The sequence below is a fragment of the Tamandua tetradactyla genome, chromosome 15 (genome assembly GCF_023851605.1).
Source record: "Tamandua tetradactyla isolate mTamTet1 chromosome 15, mTamTet1.pri, whole genome shotgun sequence".
In the NCBI taxonomy this organism is placed as follows: domain Eukaryota; kingdom Metazoa; phylum Chordata; class Mammalia; order Pilosa; family Myrmecophagidae; genus Tamandua; species Tamandua tetradactyla.
This window is the reverse complement of record NC_135341.1, coordinates 53238900-53260963: the sequence shown is the minus strand read 5'-3', so window position 1 is coordinate 53260963 and position 22064 is coordinate 53238900. Positions and strand designations below refer to the sequence as shown.

General features: G+C 36.2%; 1 long non-coding RNA gene and 1 pseudogene across 1 annotated transcript in view; both read left to right on the top strand.

Annotated features, from left to right (window-relative positions):
- The window catches only part of LOC143657984 (uncharacterized), a 224975-nt gene that overhangs the window by 90109 nt on the left and 112802 nt on the right, over window positions 1-22064 (top strand). The window lies entirely within an intron of this gene.
- On the top strand, window positions 9241-10930 carry LOC143657983 (zinc finger protein 131 pseudogene; annotated as a pseudogene).

The following is a 22064-nucleotide window of genomic DNA, read 5'->3' as shown; positions in this document are numbered from 1 at the left end:
CCTATTTTGATCATTCCATTCTACATATATAATCAGTAATTGACAATATCATCACATAGTTGCATATTCATCATCATGTTCTTTTCTTGGAACATTTGCATCTATTCAGAAAAAGAAATAAAATGAAAATAGAAAAAAAAGATTATACATACCATACCCCTTACCCCTCCCTTTCATTGATCGCTAACATTTGAAACTAAATTTATTTTAACATTTGTTCCCCCTATTATTTATTTTTATTCCATATGTTCCACTCACCTGTTGACAAGGTAGATAGAAGGAGCATCAGACACAAGGTTTTCACAATCACACAGTCACATTGTGAATGCTATATCATTATACAATCATCTTCAAGAAACATGGCTACTGGAACACAGCTCTGCATTTTCAGGCAGTTCCCTCTAGCCTCTCCATTGCAACTTGAATAGAAAGGTGATATGTACTTAATGCATAAGAATAACCTCCAGGATAACCTCTTGACTCTGTTTGGAATCTCTCAGCCATTGACACTTTATTTTGTCTCATTTCACTCTTCCCCCTTTTTGTCGAGAAGGTTTTCTCAATCCCTTGATGCTAATTTACAGCTCATTCTAGGGTTTTTCTCAATCCCTTGATGGTGAGTCTCAGTTCATTCTAGGATTTCTGTCCCACGTTGCCAGGAAGGTCCACATGTCGCACGTAGACAGGGGGAGGGTAGTGAGTTTGCTTGTTGTGTTGGCTGGAGAGAGAGGCTACATCTGAGCCACAAAAGAGGTTCTCTTGGGGGTGACTCTTAGGCCTAATTTTAAGTAGGCTTGACCTATCCTTTGTGGGGTTAAGTTTCATATGAACAAGCCCCAAGACTGGGGGCTCAGCCTATAGCTTTGGTTGTCCACACTGCTTGTGAGAATATCCGGAATTCAACTTGGGGAAGTTAAATTTCCCCCCGTTCTCACCATTCCCCAAAGGGGACTTTGGAAATACTTTTCTATTCACTGATCAAATCCCTCTGGGATTTATTGGGGCATCACTCTGGACAAACCAACAAAATCTCATGTCCTACTCAAAGTACCATTCTATTTAACCACTTGTTTTTAATATATCTAGGGAGATAAATTTCCCTCCCAGCACTTTCTTTGCCACATCCCATAACTTCTGATATGTTTTATTCTCATTATCATTCATCTCCAGATATTTACCAGTTTCTCTAACAATTTCTTCTTTGACCTATGATTATTTAAAAGTGTAATTTAATCTCTCTATATTTGTGAAAGTTCTTGTTCTTTGGTGATTGTTAATTTCCAGCTTCATTTCTTTGTGGTCAGAGAAAGTGCTTTGGATAATTTTAATTTTAATAGATATATGAAGGCTTATTTTTTGTCCCAGCATATGATCTATCCTGGAAAACATTCCATGTGCACTAGGGAAGAATGTATATCCTGGTATTTTGGGGTATAAATGATTTATATATGTCTATTAGGTCTAATTTATTTATCACATTGTTTAGGATCTCTACTTCCTAGTTGATCTTCTGTCTGGTTGTCTATCTATAGTGGAGAATGGTGTATTGAAATCTCCTACTATTACTGCTGAAATTCCTATAACTCCCTTCAGTTCTGCCAATGTTTGCCTCATGTACTTTGGAGCTCCTTGATTGGGAGCATAAGCATTTGTAATAGTTATTTCGACTTGGCTAATTGTTTCTTTTATTAATATTTAGTGTCATTCTTTGTCTCTTATGATGTCTTTACATTTAAAGTCTATTCTATCTGATATTTGTATTTCTACTCCTGCTTTCTTTTGTTTATAGCTTGCATAGAATGTCTTTTTCCATCAATACACTTTTAATCTATTTGTGTCCTTGGCTTTAAGGTACATCTCTTGTAAATAGCATATAGATGATTTATATTTTTTAATACATTCTGCCAATATGTATTTTTTAATTGGTGAGTTTAGTCCATTAATGTTCAAAGTTATTCCTGTAAAAGCAGTTCTTGAATCTACCATCCCATCCTTTAGTTTTTATTTGTCAGATCTATGTATTCTTTTTCCTTTCTCCTTTTTCATTCTTTAAATTATCCTTATTGGTACTCTTCAAGTCTGTTCCCTCCTCCAGATCTCCCTCTCTTGTCTTTTTTTTTTCAGCTTATAGGATTCCTTTTAGTATTTCTTGTTTCTCTTATTGTCTAATTCTCTTAGTCTTTGTTTGTTTGAGTATTTTAATCTCTCCCTCAAGTTTGAAGGACAGCTTGGCTGGATAAAGAACTTCTGGCTGGAAGCCCTTCTATTTCAGCTTCTTAAATATATCATACTACTGCCTTCTTGCCTCCATGGTGCCTGTTGAGTGGCCAAATTCAGTCTTATGTGTTTTACCTTGTGTGTAGTAGATTGCTTTTCTCATGCTGCTTTCAGGACTTTCTGCTTCTCCTTAACATTTGACAGTTTGATTGATATGTGTCTTGGAGTAAGCCAATTTGAATTCATTCTATTTGGGGTTCATTGGACCTCTTTGATTTTCATATTTATGTCTTTTTATAAGAGTTGGGAAGTTTTCTGCAATGTTATCTTCAACTAATCTTCCCAACCCTTTACTCTTCTCCTTCTGGGACACCAATAATTCTTATATTTGCATGTCTTTTATTGTCCATCATTTCCCTACAATCCAGTTCCATTTTTGCCATCTTTCTTGCCATTTTTTCTTTTGTGCACTCTAGTTCAATTGTTTTATCTTCTAGCTCACTTATTCTTTTGCTTCTTTGAATCTCTTATCATGTATCTCTAGTATATTTTTTCTAATTTGATTTACTGTATCTTTCAGCTTTGTTAGAACTGCTGCCATTTTTCCACTTAGTCTTTCTAATTTTTCCTTATGCTTTAATAGTGTCTTCCTGATATCCTTTATTTCTTTATAAACATCCTTGAGTAGTTTTCCATACTCCAGGTCCCCTTGGGTGTTTTGATTTGGTCATTTGGCTGGGCCATTTATGCCTGGATCTTCATGTGCTTTGTGATTTTCTGTTGCGTTCAGTGTATTTGATCATCTTAATAAGATTATTTTGTAAGTTAGTTTCCTTCACTCATCTAAAATTTTGTATTTACTTTGTTTTGCATAAAACTTTTGCACATGGTTTTTCAGTAATTCCCCTCCAACTCAAGGCCCAGATCTCATGTAGGGAGTACAATTCTACTTGAGGGTCTATTAAAAGCTAGGCAGGGATGCATGGGTAGGTGAGTGGCAGAACGCCCACCTGCCATGCAGGAGACCCAGACTTGATTCCTGGCCCATGTGCCCCAAAATGATAGAATAAACAAAAATAAAATATAAACACACACCACACACGCACATACACACACACACACACACACACACACACACACATCTCAGCAACAGTAGACCCTGAAGTCAGAAGGAGATACCCCAATACATATGGGGAATCACCTCAGACTGGTGCCCACATAAGAGAGTAAAATTTTTTTAAAGTAAAAAATAAAAAATGAATAAATAATATTAATATAAAATATGTATAAAAGCAAAACTATAATAAATTAAAACTATTGAAAGAATATATTAAAAAAAATAAAGAAAACTTAGGCAGATGTTTGCCAAATTGAATTTAACATTTGCTCCCAGTAGGTGGCCCCCCTGAGGAAACCCCTACTCTCAGCCTACCCTTCCCCAATTGCAGCGTCTGGCTGAGAAGATGTTGTGTGCAGTGGGAGTGGGTGGGTGGGCTGCTCCTGGTACGTGGCAGTGGGACAACCAGTCCTGGCATGCAGAATAGGGGAGCTGATTGCAGTTCTCTGTGCCTGGTGGATCCACCATTTACCATGCCCTATAAGGTGGCTATTTGTTGGAGTTTGGTAGAAAACTGACCCCAGTGCTCAGGGGTATGGCTTTCACAGTGGACAGCTAGGTATACCTTTGGGCTCCCCACAGGCACTGCTGGCTATGGAGCTGCAGGGTGGTTTTCCCAGCCAGAAGCTGGAGATGGCTGGAGTGGAGGGATGATCAGTTCCCTCAGATTTGCACTTCCTCGCACTGACACTGCCCACATCCTGGTGGCAGTCACGGCGGATCAGATCCACCCTTCTCTACCTGTCCCAATCTCATTGCTTCTCCCCTCCCTTTGAAATACTGCAAACTTTTTGATCACTAATGCCCCCAACACTGCTGTCCTAGTCATTTTTAACCTATTCCTTATCTTGTTCTGTGGAGCAGGGGTGAATCCAGCCTATCCCCACTCTACTATCATCCCAGAAGTCAGCACATGCCATTTTACTAAACATATTAAATATAATCCTTTTTTAAATTTAGCTTATATGAATTTGAAGTAAAATTAAAGGAACCAGTAATCTCATAATTCTCACAGTTGCTTAGACTAAGTTTTATATTTAAACGAATATAATGCTAACCACCAGTCCTTTTATTATGGCTTCTCCTTTCCTATTGTCCATATTTTGATATAGCTCTTTCCTGGCAGAATCCCATCCTTTCATAGTTTTGCAAGAAAATCCATAAGTGCATGATTTTCTAAGTTATTGCATGCTTATGAATGTCTGTTGGTTGCTTATATATTTATACTGTTGAAATACCTATGCAGTATTTTTTTCTTAAAACACAGGAACTGCTTGTCACTGTTTTGTGGGTTTGATCATATTGCTTTGGATAAATCTGAGGATCAGTTCTTGTTCATTTTCTACTTAAATGCTGGTTTGTTATTTCCTTTTTAACCATTTTATTGTGAAGTACAACAAACATATAGAAAAATCCCTAAAACACAAAATAACCATCTAACCATCCCTCATTTAGATCAAGAAATAGAATGTTGACAGCATTCCATTCTCCAATGCCTTATCTGGATTTTCAAAATCCTCACAACAAAAATGCCTTTTCATGGAAGGTTCACCACTTTATATTTCTGACATTTCCCAGGTCTTGTGGAATTCTTTACTACCTTGTTGGTTCTTCAATGCCTTTCATCATATTTTTAAATAGTATTTTGTCCTGCTTTTCTATTAGTTGTCTTCAGAAGGACATTACCAGGAATCCTCAAAGTGGTTATTTAACCCTGAGCTTCAATAACTTAGGATATGAACAGGACATTTTTTTGTTGGGGGTGGGAATCACCACCCTTTTATCTGAAAAAGTTAATGTTTAATTCTTTATTTCTGGAAATTTTTCTTTAGTTCAATATTTGAATTCTTGTGGTAGCATATTTAGTTCCTTGGGCATAATTTTGTATTGGATGAATTTCCTGTATCTTCTATATCTATCACCATCTCTGCCATCAATTTTCAAAATGCAACATACATACAGAAAAGGCCCAGGTTTTCAGGATGATGGCTTGTCACAAAATGAACACATCCATGTAAACAATTCTCATATTAAAGAAATTCAACATTACCAGTTTCCCTAAAGTTCCTTCTTAAATTTCTAACATCATAGATTAGTTATGCTTGATTTTGAACTTTATATAATTGGCATTACACAGTGTGTAATCTTTTGTTTCAAGCTTCTTTTTACTCAACAATAAATGAGCGAGATTTATCCATGTTACTGTATATAGCTGGTTTTCACTATTATCACTGCATATTATTCCATTGAATGATTATATTATAATTTAATAACTAATAGCTAATGGATATTTGGGGTGTTTCTAGTTTTTGACTGTGATGGATGGTGCTGTTATGAACATTCTAGTACATGTCTTTTAATAAATGTTTACACATTTGTGTTGTATGCTTTTTTAAGAGTCGAGATACTAGATCATAAAATATGTGTGTTCAAGTTTAGCTGATACCATGAAACCATTTTCCAAGGTGATTGTACCAATTTATATTCCTACCAGCAGTGTATGCTATAAGAGTTCCAGCTCTATCTATGTCACTACCCCCAGTTGGTTTTGGTTCCCTTTCTCATTTTAGTCATTGTAGTAGATGTTTTTTAATAATCAACTTTAGTCATTTATCTCCTATTTATTTCCTGGATTTCCTTTAATCTATATTCTTGAGTACAAGACTTTGCTTTTCTGGGTCTCAGTCTTTTTGTCTGTAAGTATATAGTTCTGAATGTTGAAATGGTGTTTTAAACAGCATTTTTTCCCTTTATAAAGAGAATAAAATTTTTCTTTAGTTCAATATTTGAATTCTTGTGGTAGCATATTTAGAAAATTCTCTTTATTGGTCTTTAAATAGTTGGTTTCTGCAATTAAGTATTACAATGTAAATTTCCTTCCTAGGAACCACAACCCAAATCTTCTGACTTGATTTTCAGACAACCTGGGAGAGATGACAAGTAGCACTGTAGTGCTGGTCTTTTGTCTGATCATTCTAGCAACAAGAATCACCTGGTGGTGTTATATGAACTTTAAGTACACAACTTTCTTTGATTTAAATCTGACCTGAAAAAAAAATGCTAGTAAGAGAAGAATTGTTAGTGTTGGGTTTGAATCCACATATTAAGAATGCTTCTCATTTTCTTACTTCTTAGCTTTCCTTAATAAACTATGTTGACAATGCACAGCCAGGCTAGAGAGGGACATGTTCAAGACTCCAAAGAGCTGTGCAATGATTACTTACAGCTCCATCTGTAATAGAAAGTAAGCTTTCCAAAGGTAAGCAATTGGTTCACTCCCATGGCCCACCTTGGAGCCCTGAGTTTGCACAATGTCAGGAAATTGCTACTTGATTGTTCCTTAGCTGAAAATAGCTCAGGCTATTTATGTATTCCTACATTCATGTTTATAACTTCCAGAGCTGTCTCACTGTTGGTGCTGTTGCTGATCACAGTGACAACAAAGAATAATCTAGCAAGTTTTTATTTTGCCCATTAAAAAAATTTGTATTGCATAGTTTACATAGTTATCTCCATACATGCCTGAAACAAAGAATATTAGTAACTATAGTGATACAAGGCTTCATTCAAGGTGGTTTAAAGGTAATTCTGAGGGATGAGCTTTAAGGATGGGGAGAATCCAGATGAGAAATACTCAGTTTTTCTCTGTGTGAAAAAAAATGTCTGACCATCCAAGGTCCAGAGAAGAGGTGGAACTTTCTGGTAATCCTTCTGAGGGCCTCACATTTACTTGAACTGACTGTGTTTGTCCTATCTTGGGCCCTCAGCCAAACTGGAGAAGTCAACTTCATGGAAGGATGGCATTTATCGTAAGTAAATAGATTGTTGGCATCTCAGCTGGAGGTACTTAGAGGATGGATTATTTGAGTCTTCCATCTAAAAAAGGAACACTGCCCCTGCAGCATTTGTACTAAATGCTTTTATGGGGATTTTCAATAAGTCTAAGAGACCTGAACCAGTATTCTTCCTTGAAACCCCGCAGAAGTGAGAATGTGGGAGGTCTTCGTCTCATGAGCCCAACACCCAAACCAGATACTGCTGGCAGAATGGATAGGTAAAATACCCATGCATATTTAAGATCTTGGTTAAACTTTATCTTGCAATGTCTGTGTGTCACATGAACATCATAGACACTGACCCTGGTGTTTCAAAGCTGGTGAAAAACTGTGTGTCAGGAGTGTCCAGGGGCTGGGATTCAAGGGACCGAGGAAGGATTGCTATGGCTTGCTATGTCTGTGTATGACTTCAGAAGAGGGATGAGAACACAAACACAAGGTAACTTTTGCATAGGCTTTGTGTAAAATCACATCTGTACTTTTGGTGCATGGGGTTGTTGCCTATAATTTCACTGGGGAAAGCACAAAGAAGTGTCACTTTTGCTCCTCCTTGGAAAAACACAAGTTACTCTTTCCTCCAGGGTTTGCTAACCATTGTACTATATACCATGAGGGAACACATCTTAATTACCAGTTATTCCTATTCTCTGAATATGGTGGGGGGGAACTATAAAAATCTGCTGAAGGAGATAGTTATGCATTTAAACCTCTTTAATGAGTGGGTTTTATTGTAGTTTTGATTGATTAATTATTTTCTTTATTAGAGAAATTATGGATTTATGTATATATCACATTTTATTTATCCATTCATTTATTGATGGACACTTGGGTTGCTTCCATCTTTTTGCAATTGTGAATAATGTTGCTATGAACATCAGTGTGCAAATATCTGTTTGAGTCCTGCTTCCATTCCTTCCAGGCATATACCTTGTAGTAAGGGACAAATGATTGTTCTATACTTAGCTTCTGAGAAACTTCCAGAATGTCTTTCACAGTGGCAGCACCATTTTACATTTCTATCAGCAGTGAATGAGCATTGCTATTCTGTGCATCCTCTTCAACACTTATTTTCCATAGTTTTCAATCAGAGCTATTTTAATGAATGTGAAATGGCATCTCATTGTGGTTTAAATTTGCATTTCCCTGATGGCTAATGATGTGGAGTATCTTTTCATGTGCTTCCTGGTCATTTGTATATCTTCTTTGGAGAGATGTTCTATTTAAGTCTTTTAACCAATTTTAAAATTGGGTTGTTTGTCTTTTTGTTGTTAAGTGGAATAATTTCTTCATATATTCTAGATATTAAATCTTTATCAGGTATGTGGTTTCCAAATAATTTCTTCTATTGTGTAGGTTGTCATTTTACTTTCAAGATAAAGTCCTTTGAGGAGCAAATGTTTTTTATTTTGATGAGATCTTATCTTTTTTTTCTTTTGTTGCCTGTACTTTAGGTATAAAGCCTGAGAAGCCATTGCCTAATAAAGGGTCATGAAGCTACCTCCTTTAGAAGTTGATAGTTCTAGCTCTTATAATAAGGTCTTTGATTCATTTTGAATTGATTTTGTTTATGGTGTGAGGTAAGGGTCCTCCTTCTTTTTTTTTTACATATGGTGGAGGTCTAGTTTTCCAAGCATCCATTTCTTGAAGAGATTGTTCTTTCACTATTGTGTGTTCCTTACTCTCTTGTGAAAAACCAGTTGGCCATAAATGTGAGGGTTGATTTCTGAACTATCAGTTTTATTCCATTGGTCTATATGGTTGTCCTTGTGCCAGTGCTATGCTATTTTGCTTACTATGGCTTTGTAGTAAGTTTTAAGATCAGGACGTGTGTTACTACTTTATTCTTCTTTTTTCAAGATGGCTTTAGCTATTTGGGGCCTCTAGTCCTTCCATATAACTTTTTGTCCAAACCAAACTATATCCATTTTTATTAAAGATACTTTTCATAAACAACATGGTATATCAGGCAGGACATGGGCACAACTTTTGAACTCCCTTTTCAATGGACTACCAAAATCAGACAGCACTATAAAACCCAATGAGGGTTTCTTGAAGCAACCCAACAGCCTTATGGAATGCCTTCAGGAGTTTCCTGAATATCATAAAAGGATCTTGGACTGACTGAATGAACAGCAAGAGCAGGACTGGTTTGTTGACTAATTGTCAATGGACACCATTTTAATGCCCACAAGCTATTTTGGCTGCTTGTAGTAAGTTCTTCTACAAATTATTTCAGGAGTTTATTCAGGAAACTTTGGTGCAGTTAGATGGTGTTAGTAAAATGTCCTTTTTTTATTTAATTGAGTTCACATATACAGCAAAATTAATGAGACAAGGAGAAGAAGCCAATGATATATGGAAAGCAGCAGAATTTCTACAAATACTAAAAGCCATTGAAGCCCTCGAAGTCAGGAACAAAGAAAATTCTGCTCCACTGGAGAAAAATACTACAGGAAAAGTGAGGGAAAAAAGAGGACTACAGAAACTTCAAATGTTATCACTGAGTCATTGCCATCTGCCAAATCAGAAATAGTTGAAATCAGTTGTGCTAAAGGCACAATTGAAGTGGAAGATGAAGGCGTCAAAAAATAGAGGAGATGTCTTCAGTCAAGCAATCCATAAAGTACATTCAGAACACAGGTTCCTCTGATGATTCTGCTTTAGCACTGTTGGTAGATATTACCAACAAGTACCATCAAGGTGACAGAAAGTGCAGATTAAAGAAGATGGCTGTGCACAGAACCTCACAAGCAAACAGGTAGAAGGAACACATGAAATCACACTCTTCTGAGAGTTTCAAGTGTGAAATATGCAATAAAAGGTATCTTTAGGAGAGTGCATGGAAATAGCACCTTAATTTTTATCACCTTGATATAAGTACAATCAGTAAAAAGCAAAGAACTGGGGGAAAAATTCACATATGTCAGTATTGTGAGCAACAATTTGTACATTTTAAAGAGCATCTTCGAAAACATACAGGTGTAAAACCTCTTGAATGTCCAAATTGTCATGAATGATTCACTAGAAATAGCACACTTTAATGTCATCTGACTGCTTGCCAAATTGGAGTGGTAGCACAAAGAGGAAGAATGAAGCTTTATGAATGTCAGGTCTGTAATAATGCGTTTAACAGCAGTCCCAGTTCAAAGGTCACTTGTTAATACTCACCAGAGATGCAACCTACCATTGTGCTTTATGTGATTTATGGTTTATGCAAGGAAACAAACTAAGGAGGCATTTCAGTGATACATATTTCAGAGCATCCAGTAACTGAAGAAGTGGAAACATGTGCAAACTGAACCTGTGACATCAATGACTATTGTAGAACAAGTTGGGAAAGTGCAGGTACTGCTTCAGGTCCAGATGGATTCAGCACAAGTGACTGTGGAGCAAGTCCATCCAGATCTGCTCCAGGACAGCCAAGTGCATGATTCACATATGAGTGAGCTTCCAGAACAGGTCCAGGTGAGTTATCTAGAACTAGGTCGAATTCAGACTGAAAAAGGTACTGAAGTACATGTGGAGTTGATGCACATTGAATAGGTAAATCAGGCACCAGTGGAGGTATAAACTGAGCTTCTATAAGCAGAATTGGATCAGTTGACCCCTGAAATCATGAACCAGGAGGAGAATAAGCCTAGCCAAGCAGATGCTGCTGAGGCTGTCAGGAAAGAGAGTTTAGAGACCAAACCAACAATGGATTCTCAAGCTAAAGATTTTAGGGAATGAGGACAGAACAGCTATGCCAGTTTTAGAGTGAAATAACAAATGAATATTGTCTTAAATATATGTGTTGGGTTTTTGTACTGATTATGGACAGTGTGACTGTCGTTAAGCTAACAGAGATGTGGATGAAATTTAATTTCCTGGCATGCTGAACTGTTTTTTTTTATTTTTAAACAAACTTATTTCCCCCACTTAATGCTACGGAGGAGGAATCTTTACCTTAAATAAATGAGAATCTTTGAGGAATGTATTTTTGGAAAATTAAATGGGTTATATTATTATATAAGTTGAGTATGAATGTGTCTATTTGCATTATGGTAAGGCTTCTCCCTTCTCTCATTCCCAGGCCATATGCTTCCTCAAATTTTTTCTGTATTATAAAATCAAATGTAAAATCATTGGAAAACAAATTTATGTATTCTAATGCATGTCAGAAAATTTAATATATAGGAAACACAAGATTACATGAAGAAAAATGCATTGTTACTACACTTAAATTTTTGCTTCTGGTTTTCTTTGAGTTTGAATAACATTCTTGTCTACTCTGATAGTCAGATGCCATCTCTGCAATAGGAGTAGGGTGGTGGCGGCAAAATTTCTAGAATGTTAAAAAAATATCCACACCCATGTGCCTTTTCAAAACCAGCACATCTTCTATAAAGCAGCTGTGCTTTTTTTCAAAGTTCATGTTGTCAGAAGCAATGTAGAAGATGCTGTAGCACTTTATATTTTTGCTTATAAATGTCAACGTCCAGGTTTTTTTTTTTTCACTTAAGTTAGCTCGAGAAATTTTATTTAATGGCAGCTGAAGGGCCATTTTCAATTGGGAAAATTCATTTACATCTGTAATAAACTTTATTTTGTTGAAAAGTAGTACTAGTATTTTACCACCACATGAAAAAAAAAGTTGAGCAACATTTAAAAATTAATCTATTTTAAATAAAATACAGAGAAAAACATGTATATAATATACAAGGCTTTGCTTTGAGTGGAATATTTTCCTCTCAATCCTTATCATAAAGGTCTCATGCTATAACCGTTAAAGCCATACAAATAAGAGTGCTAAACTATGGACTTGAAAGTAGGTATGTAAATGTTTTTAATCCATATTATTTGGAAAATAAAATGTAATAACCACATGAAACAAACCAATATGCTAGTTTCTTTAGCTGTTAGATATAGGGAGATATTTACATTTTTGAAGTAAACTTTAAAACTATGAAGAAAAAAAACCTCAATGAAGTCTTCATTTGGTGCTCTGAACGCAGAAAGTTTAGAGTGAGGGTTGACATTTCACATTTAGCATGTTGCCTGACAACTTTTGTGAGCTGACCCTGACTTTCAGGAAATGAAATGAAAATGACAGAATTATCCAACTTGAAGATCCACAATCTAAGCAAGGGCTCACTGCTTTTTTGAGCAATGCCATCTCAGTGACATTACTGGAAAGTCTATTTTACTTGACATTCTGGCAACCAATCTTTTGGGTCAGGTCCCAACAAGTTTCTGGGTTTAAGGGAGTCAGGTCTATGGTGAAGGCTGAGATGGAGAAGAGGACATGAGGACATAAAAATGAATTTTAGTTTTTCTATACCACAAGGTATTTTTCAAGGTGGCTTATGTGTGTCAATGTCAGGGAATACCATCTTCTCGAAGTAGAAGAGGAAGTCTCTCAAAACTTAAGGGAAAAGGTGTTTTTTCCCAGATCAATCCAGCTTTGGAGACATTCCATTAGTGACATTTGCCTCTTCCCCCAAAATACAACAATGAAGTGTTCTGTGTGCTAACAATATAGCTTCATAAAAGTAAAACGAAATTCTGAATTTTAATAAAACTTGATAAAAAATAGTATTTCAAATTGTACGGTCCCAGGGGTATATAGTTATAAAAAATGCACCCACTTCACTTGGCATCCACAGCAACTGCAGCTTTCTTCGCCTTGTCTGTTTTGGCCCTGCCAATTTCTGCAGGGTTATTCCCACTTGCCAGCATCAGCTTTCCTCTTTTTCTCTTTGGGTACCTTCACTTCTTGGCAGGAGGCTTTTTAGGCTTGGGTTCTGTCTTTGGAGGAGCAGGTTTGGTAAATAACCTTGCAAATCTTCTCTGTGGTTTATCTCTTACCTTGGCTTTATCTCCTTTAGTATCCCCCTCGGCCTTTCTCTTGGGCATGGTGGTGATGAAAGTAGGACATAGGAGCTTGACGTAGTGGTGCATGGGCTTTGGTCAGTCCAGGGATTGTTCTAGTCTCTTCGCACTGCTCCCCTTTCACATAAATTTGATATGTGCCTTTTCCATTTCTACAAGGAAGATTATTGGAATTTTGATTGGTGTCGCATTTAATCTATAAATTGGTTTGGGTAATACTGACATCTTAATGCTATTTAATCTTCCAATCTATGAGCATGAAATGTCCTTCCACTCTTTTTCAGTCTCTTAATTTTTTTAAAAATTTGTCTGTGTGTGTAAAAGTCCTTTACATCCTTGGTTGTATTTACTGCTAGACATTTTATTTTTTTAGTTGCTATTGTGAATGGAATTTTTTTCTTCTAATTATTCATTGCTTGTGTATAGAAACACTACAGATTTTTGGGTGTTGAACTTGTACCCCACCACTTGCTGAATTCCTTTATAATCTTTAGGAGATTTGTTGTGGATTTTTCAGAATGTTCTGTATATAGGATCATATCATCTACAAATAGGGTAAGTTTTACATCTTCCTTTCCAATTTGAATGCCTTTTATTTCTTTTTTTGCCTAATTGCTCTGGCAAGACCATCCAAAAAAATGTTGACTAGCAGTGGTGACAGTGCACATCTTTGTCTTGTCCCTAATCTTACAGGGAAAGCTTTCAGTCTTTCATTATTAAGTAAGATATTAGCTGTGTTAATTGTAGGCTTTCATATATGCCCTTTATCAGGTTTAGAAAGTTTCCTTTTATTGCTGGCATTCTAAGTGTTTTTATCAAGAAAGGGTACTGTACTTTGTCAAATGCTTTTCTCTGTGTCAATTGAAATTATCATGGTTTTTTTTTCCCCTTCATCCTGTTAAGGTAGTGTATTACATTAATTGATTTTCTTATGTTGAACTACCCTTGTATATCAGGGATAAATTCCACTTGATCATGGTGTAAAATTCTTTTAATGTGTGTGGTAGTTAGATTCAGTTGTCAACTTGGTGAAGGTACCTAGTTCTGTTGCTGTGGATATGAGCCAATGGTACGTGAACCTCATCTGTTGTTGATTAGATCTGCAGTCGGCTAGGAGGCATGCCTGCTACAATGAATGATGTTTGACTTAATTGGCTGGTGCTTAAATGAGAGAGCTTAATGTAGCACAGCCCAAGCAGCTCAGCATACCTCATCTCAGCACTTGCCGCTCAGACCCGACCTTTGGAGATGCAGAAAGAAAATTGCCCTGGGGAAAGTTGTTGGAACCCAGAGGCCTGGAGAGAAGGCCACTAGAGATCACCCTGTGCCTTCTCAAGTAAGCAAGAACCTCAGTGGAAAGTTAGCTGCCTTTTCTCTGAAGAACTAATGAAATGAATCTCCTTTTATTAAAAGCCTATCCATCTCTGGTGTGTGACTTTCCAGCAGCTAGCAAACTAGAACAATGTGCTTTTGGATTTGGTTTTCTAGTATTTTATGGAGGATATTTGCATCTATGTTCATAAACGGTATTGGTCTATAGTTTTCTTTTCTTGTGGTTTCTTTATTTGGCTTTGGTATGATGGTGATGTTGGCCTCCTAGAGTAAGTTAGGGAGTATTCTCTCCTGTTCAATTTTTGAAAAGAATTTGAACAGAATTGGAGTTAACTGGAGTTAAGTTTTGGAATGTTCGGTAGGGTTCCCCTTTGGAGTCCTCTGTTCCCAGGCTTCTCTTTGTTGGGAGGTTTTGATTACTGATTCAGTCTCTCTACTAATAGTTTGTTGAGATCTATTTCTTCTTGAGCCAGTGTAGGCAGTTTGTGTGTTTCTAAGAATTTTTCCACTTCATTTAGGTTATTTAGTTTATTACACAGAATTTTTCATAGTATCCTCTTATAGTCTTTGTAATTTCAGTTTGATAACCAACTTAACTTCAATAGCATTGAAGTACTTTTCCTCTACTCCTCTGTCCTCCTACCATTTTTTTTGTGCTCATTACCACTTATATCCTTGTACATTGTATGTAAAAATACGTATCTATCACTACTTTTTATGCATTTGCATTTTAAAATCTGTAGGAAGTAAGAAGTGAAATTACATACCAAACAATACAATACAATAATACTAGCTTTTTTTTTTTTTTTTTTTTTTTTATTAACATGGACAGGCACCAGGGATTGAACTTGGGTCTCCAGCATGGCGGGCAAGAAATCTGCTGCTGAGCCACGATCGCACCATCCAATACTGGCTTTTATAATTACCCAAATGGTCACCTTTACCACAGGTTTTATTTCTTTGTGATACTTTGAATTACTGTCTAGTGCCTTTTCCTATCAGTCTGAAGAACTGCATTTAGCATTGCTTGTAGGGCTGGTCTAGTGATGATGAACTGCATTAGCTTTTGTTTATCTGAGAATTTCTTAATCTCTCCCTTGTTTTTGAAAGAGACTCTCCCCAGATATAAAATTCTTGGCAGGCCATTGTTTGCTTTCAACATTTTAAATATTTCAACCCATTTTCTTCTTGCCTCCGTGGTTTCTGATGAGAAATCAAAACTCAATCTAATTGGGACTCTCTTGTATGTAAAACATTGCTTTTTTTCTTGCAGCTTTGAGAACTCTCTCCTTTGTCCTTTGAATTTGATAGTGTGATTAATATATGATGGAGTATATTTTTCATGTTTACCCTGTTTAGTATTCTCTGGGTTTCTTGGATGTGCATATTTATGTCTTTCGCTAAGTTTGAGAGTTCTCTGTCATTATTTCTTTGACTATTTCTTCTGCCCATTTCTTTCTTTATTCTCCTTCTGAGACTCCCATAATATGTTTATTGGTATGCTTGATGGTGTCTTAAGGTGTTTGTAGGCTATTTTTGCTTTTTATAATTCTTTTTTCTTTCTGCTCCTCAGTCTGGCTCATTTCAATTATTTTGTCTTCAAGTTCTCTGATTCTTTCTTCTACTAGCTCTAAACTCCTCTTGAAACTGTCCTGGGCATTTTTCACTTCAGTTATTGTGGTTTTCAATTCCAGTAGTTCTCTTTGGTTCATTTTAAAAATTTCTCCATCTGTATTGAGATCCTCATATGTTCAAGTCATTGTTTTCCTGATATGCTTTAACACTTTCTGTATATTTTCCTTCATATCCCTGAGCATTTTAAAAATCATTTTTTAAAAGCTTTGTTCGGTATGTCTATGTTCTCATCTTTTTTGTTGGTGTTTTCTGTTCTTTTTATCCTCTTCCTTTGTATAGACCATCATTTCTTGCTTCTTTATTTATCTTTTACGCTTTTGTTACTTACTATGCATTTTAATATTTTAAAATGTTAACTCTGGGTTTTATTCCCTCACATGTCTCTTTCTTGTAACCAGCTGGTGATAAGACAGATGTTTTTTTGAGCTTCAACCCTCCTATCAGGAAGGTCTGCCCAGTGTGAATTCAATACACAGGGTTTTCTTTGTCTTTTCCTGGTCTTTTGCTTGTTAGTTGTTTTGGAATTTCCATGTTTACATAAATTTGATTGTCACCCCTGTTTCCCAGGAGATAGCCCTCCCTCTCATGGGTGTTTGACACCTATAGGCTTTTGTCTTAAGCTGCCCACACGTATAGTTTTTTTATACTACTTTGGTTGTCTCAAGCTGCCTTTGCCTGGAAGGCAAACTCTGGGAGTCAGTCTTTCTAGCTCATGTAGGGCTAGGGACCCATGAAGTTGGTGTAGACTGTCTCCTAAGTGCTTCTGGAGCAGATCAGGAAAGTCACCAAAATCTTCTGTGATGTCTCCCCAAAGCTGATCTTTTCTGGGACAAATGTAGCTCTTCAGCTAACTTTCCTCCACAGCCAGCCCTGCCGTAAGTACTATATCTTTAAATCTCTACTGCCTCCACCCCTGTCCGGGGAGGGTTGAAACAGTGGCTTCCCTTTGAGCTGTGCCTCCAGTCATCCAAATTCTCTAATCGAAAGGTGTGGTCAGTAATCAGTCATGCCCATCTGTGTTCTTGGGTAAGAGGAATTTTATATCCCTTTCTGACCAGCAGTCTAGCCTGGAACTGGACTCCATTGTGCCCACACATGAGAGTGGAGGTGGGTATTGATAGCCACTGCGTAGAAAGAACAGTTACTGTCTTTACTGTAATTTATCAGCCTTTTCCTCCTGTTCTTCCCTGGATGCTGTACAGTATTATTCCAGCCTCTGAAGTTTCAAAATAGTTGTTTCATAGTTTCTATTTAATAGTTTTTGGGGTTTTTTTTGGTGGAAGATCTGGGTCCCTACTCTTCTGTCTTCCCTGGAGGTTGGTTTTCTTATGTTTTGTTAAAAGTTACATGGGGGCGGGCCGCGGTGGCTCAGCGGGCAAAGTGCTTGCCTGCTATGCCGGAGGACCTCGGTTCGATTCCCGGCCCCAGCCCATGTAACAAAAACGGAGAAACAGAATACAATAAAACAAGAAAATGTTTAAAAATGTTTCCCTTTCTTCCTTCCTTCCTTCCTTCTATCCTTCCTTCCTTCTCTCTGTCTTAAAAAAAAAAAAAAAAAAAAAAAAAAAGTTACATGGAACACCTGTACTTCATTCATTATCATATTTCCTTTCATATTGACTACATCATATATTTAATAAAACAGTTAAGAAGGAAAGACATGTTTGTGAAGTATTCTTGGTAGAGTATTCATGGGCCCCTTTGAAGTAGGCTGTGGCAGAATGCTAAAAATCTTGAGCTCCCAGTAGCCTGATGCAGGTGAAATGGACTAGCACCTTAGTGAATCCTTTCCTTAGGTTATTAGGCCAACTGCCACAGGACATAGTGGAATCTGTGGGAGCAGCTGCCTTCAGGAGGCCACAGGTGTGTGAGGATGGCTCTTTACTCATAATGCTCCACTTCCAAGTGCCCATTTACATCTGAAATATATTTAAGCTTTTTCCCCCTGATACCTGTGACTGTAGGCTGATTGAACAGGTGAGTTCAATGTGCAACCATAAAAAGTGGAAGAGAGAATGCTCAAGGAAGATAAAGGCTTCTTAATGAAGGCAGTGAATTGTACTCACTTTTTAAAGACTGTGTGAACATCCCAGGGTTATATTAAAATGTTTCTTCATTTGAAGGAGATATATTTTTGTACCTTGCTGGAAAAAATCTTAGCATTCTTTCTTTTGGATATTTTAATTTTAAATAAATGAATGGAGAGCAAGGGTATCCTTGATTCTAGACACTGTACTTATTATGGGAAACTGGTTGCCTCTGGGGAATAGAAAGAATACCTTGGTGTAATAATGAATTTCAAAACGGTGTGCACCCATGACATTTCAGGAAGGCTAGACATGACCTTTTCTATTTGGCATGGCATGGTCTTTGCCACTCTTTCTAAAAATAGAAGATGGATTCAGCCCAATCATCAGAATCTGGTGGTTGACTAGGATCCTGTGTTGAAGGAGGTCCTTTTGGGTATCCACTTTCAGCTACTGAAAGTGTCACTCTCTCGTGAAGTCTCAATTTCATCCTTTTATTTAAATTAGTTTTACCTGTCCTTCTGCATCTCTTGAGCTTATCTCCATGTGCTGCCCTTATGCATCTGCCTTCATGGAAAATATGATAGCTCACAGTATTGCACAGGATCTGGCTACAACTGCCCTGTCAGAGTGGCATTCTTTGTAAAGAGCTAAGAAGCTAATGAACATGACCCAGGAGATATAGTTATTTTTTCCCCAGGCCTGCTTAGTCTCTTTGGCCATCTTTGGCTTCAGATTAGACACCACAGACATGCATGCACTCACACTAATGTGAGCACACAGGCACAACTGCACACACACTCCAGCATAGGCATAGGTGCACACCCAGACTTGATTCTGATTTTAATTACTATTTTTCACATTTCAAAATTGTCTTGCGATGTAATATGGGCTAAAATATTTGGGAGCATTAAACCTACTGGCAAATATAAATATGAAGAAACCTAGAAAAACATAAAATCTAATCACATGACATTTCTAGTAGACACTTCTGAATAAATTGAAGAATATAGCTTAAAAATTAAAGGATGAACTCATATTTGCATGCAATTCTAAGCAAAAGGAAACAGTTGATGTCAGAAAAAGTAAAATTTTATGAAAAATAATTAGATCTTTCCTGAGATAGAGTCCACCTTATTGACATGAAAATATAACATTTGCAAACCTTTTAAATAATGAATTACACAGAAATGCACAAAACAGAAAAAATCCAGAAATATAAAAATCAAGTAGTAATAGGGAGCAATATTTTAAATATTAAGTAGATAAAACAGAAAAAAGAAAAATCAACAATTTTAATAGACTTTATTTAATGGTCGTATTTTGAATCCAAGAAAGAAGTGAATGAAAACATAAGTAGGAGTTAATACATTTAAAAATGATGAATAGATACTAGATTTTTTTTTCTTTTCTCTTGAAAAGATCAGGACCAATAACAGACAAAACTCTCATAAAATTAATCAGGGAAATGAAAATCATTGTCATATAATTTATTAGAAATGATCATTGAGATATAATTATTTACTTGCGTGTGCTTATAAATACATATAGAATAAAAGTAAAATTCTATGCTAATAAACATAACTACAATACAATATAAACCAATACAGGTAAATGGACAAAAGAATAATTTTATGGGGCAATATGAAAAAAATAACTGAATATAGGAGAGGTAGGAAAAAGCTGACTATATAACAGAAATTATGAAAAAATGTCTAAAAATAATACCTGGAAGGATGTCAGACCCATATAGTTTTAGGAATTAGTTCTTTCAAATCATTATGGAACACAATATTCTTGTGCCTGTTGAAGTGTTTGAGCACATAAAGGCAAGTGTCTCCATTTTTTCTTATGACTAGCGTAATTATACAGAACTACAGACCAATCTCTCTTAGAAATAGAAATGCAAAATTCTAAACAAATGATAAATGCATGAAATCTAGTATACTGAAAGAATAATATGTTATGACTAAGTAAGTTTTATTTCAGGAATTTAAAGGTGATTCATTAATAAAAACGTGTTAGATACTACATTATTTTAGCAAGGGAAAAATGTATGACTATCCCTGATTAAATTATAAGTAAAATATGATTAGAAGAATAATTCCTGTACATAGTAAAGATATATCAGACCAAAGCACTCTGCATTATGCGTAAGGTTTTAAAGGTGAAAAAATTTTAACCCTTAGAGTATATTTGGAAAATATAAGCACATATTCATGTTATTTTGATGTAAAGAAGATCTTAATCATGATAGAAATCATAAAGGAAAATTTGATGGATTTTAATACATACCATACATATAAAATTCTACATATGAAAACCATGCCTACCTGAGACTTATAATAAGCATATCTAAGCATTGTGTCTGCCTGTCTGCCTCTATATCTATCATCTATCTATCTATCTATCTATCTATCTATCTATCTATCTATCTATCTATCTATCTATCATCTACCATTTATCATCTGTTCATCTATCTATTAACTATCTGTCATCTACTATTTATCTTTCTTTCTAATTGTCTTTCTATTTCTCCATATAGGATTCTGTCTAGAGGGGTGCTTGTCCAAAGGTAGTGTGCAGTTATATCTTGTGACTTTTTAAATCTGTATTTTTTCAAAAATATTTAAACTAAAATATATTATGTCCATAATAAAATTAATACTTAAAAAAAATGACAAATAGTGAGGTGAAGACAGTTTTCAGTTTGCCAGTCATCAGGGTAATCAGTACTTACTGATGCACTAGGTAAACACTGAAGTCTCAATAGTTTAGCACGACTAAAGTTTATTTCTCTCTCATGTCACAGCTGGATACAGTTGAAAAGCCAGGCTTTCTTCATATTACAGCCATGCCTTCTGGAACATATCACTTTTAAGGTTGCCAAAAGAGGGAAGAAAGCAAGCTGGAGGGTCACTTTGGACTTTTTAAGGACTTAAATTATTTCACCACATCTCTAAAGTTAGAACTCAGCCGTATAGCCCTAACCTAACTGCAAACAGGGGTAGGAAATATAGAGTAGCCCATACAGGTTTAATGAGCATTAAAAGTCTCTGCCAATACAAGAATATGAATGGAGCCAATGTCTCCAGGACATTGCATTGCATTGTGAACTCTTCAGGACCAGGGGTAAAGTTTACTACATTGAAATAATGCCTTTGCAATAACACCATTTTCTGAGAGTTGGTAGGAGAGTCTTGAACTTGCCTTTTCATTTTCATATAAGGTTATCAACCTGATCCATTTATAATAATAATAATTAACAAACAGTATATCTGCTTTTGAAGTCAGAGAATAATTCTTAACTCTAATTCTTAACTAAAGATTAGTTGAAAGAGTGCTATTTGGAAGTGAGTATATGAGAGTTTGTGTTGAAAATTTTATTTTTCTTGGATCAAGCAGGACAAATTGAAATGCTCCATAGTTTTTATATTATTCCTTTCTTTCTCATCCTTCATTCCCTCTCTTTCCCTAACCCTCAGGATTGCTTTTGATAAAATGAACTTTTTAACAATGTGAAAGTTAGGCTTTCATAGCTTTTTTGAAGCAGTTCTTGAATCAGGCAGCATCCCATCCAGAAAGTAGCAGGGAACTCCAAAGAAAGGGCAGGGTTTATATAGAGAGGTTTTTACAACCAGCAAGGAAGCTATTAGTATAAATGATTATGTTGGCTGTATTTTCCTTATTTGGCTAATACCAAGCCACAGGGGTAAGGACACACAAACTAAATTGGAGCTGGCTGACTATGATTGGTTGACCTCAGGTTCTGGGGTTTGGGAAAGCTGAGTGCTTACAAGAAAATGTAACTGAGTTTTAGTTCTTGCTTTGGGGCTTAGCATGAGGGCTCCATCTTGGGCCTACATGCATGAACACTTTTGTGGGTTTGCACTTTGTTTTCATGCCTGAAAATCCTAATGAAACCCATTGCTGCATTTGCAATTAAGTTGTTGAGCATAATAGTCTCTCTCGGTGATCCATATATGAACCTCCAAATGAGAAATTTCTTTTAATACTGAGCTCTAAGAA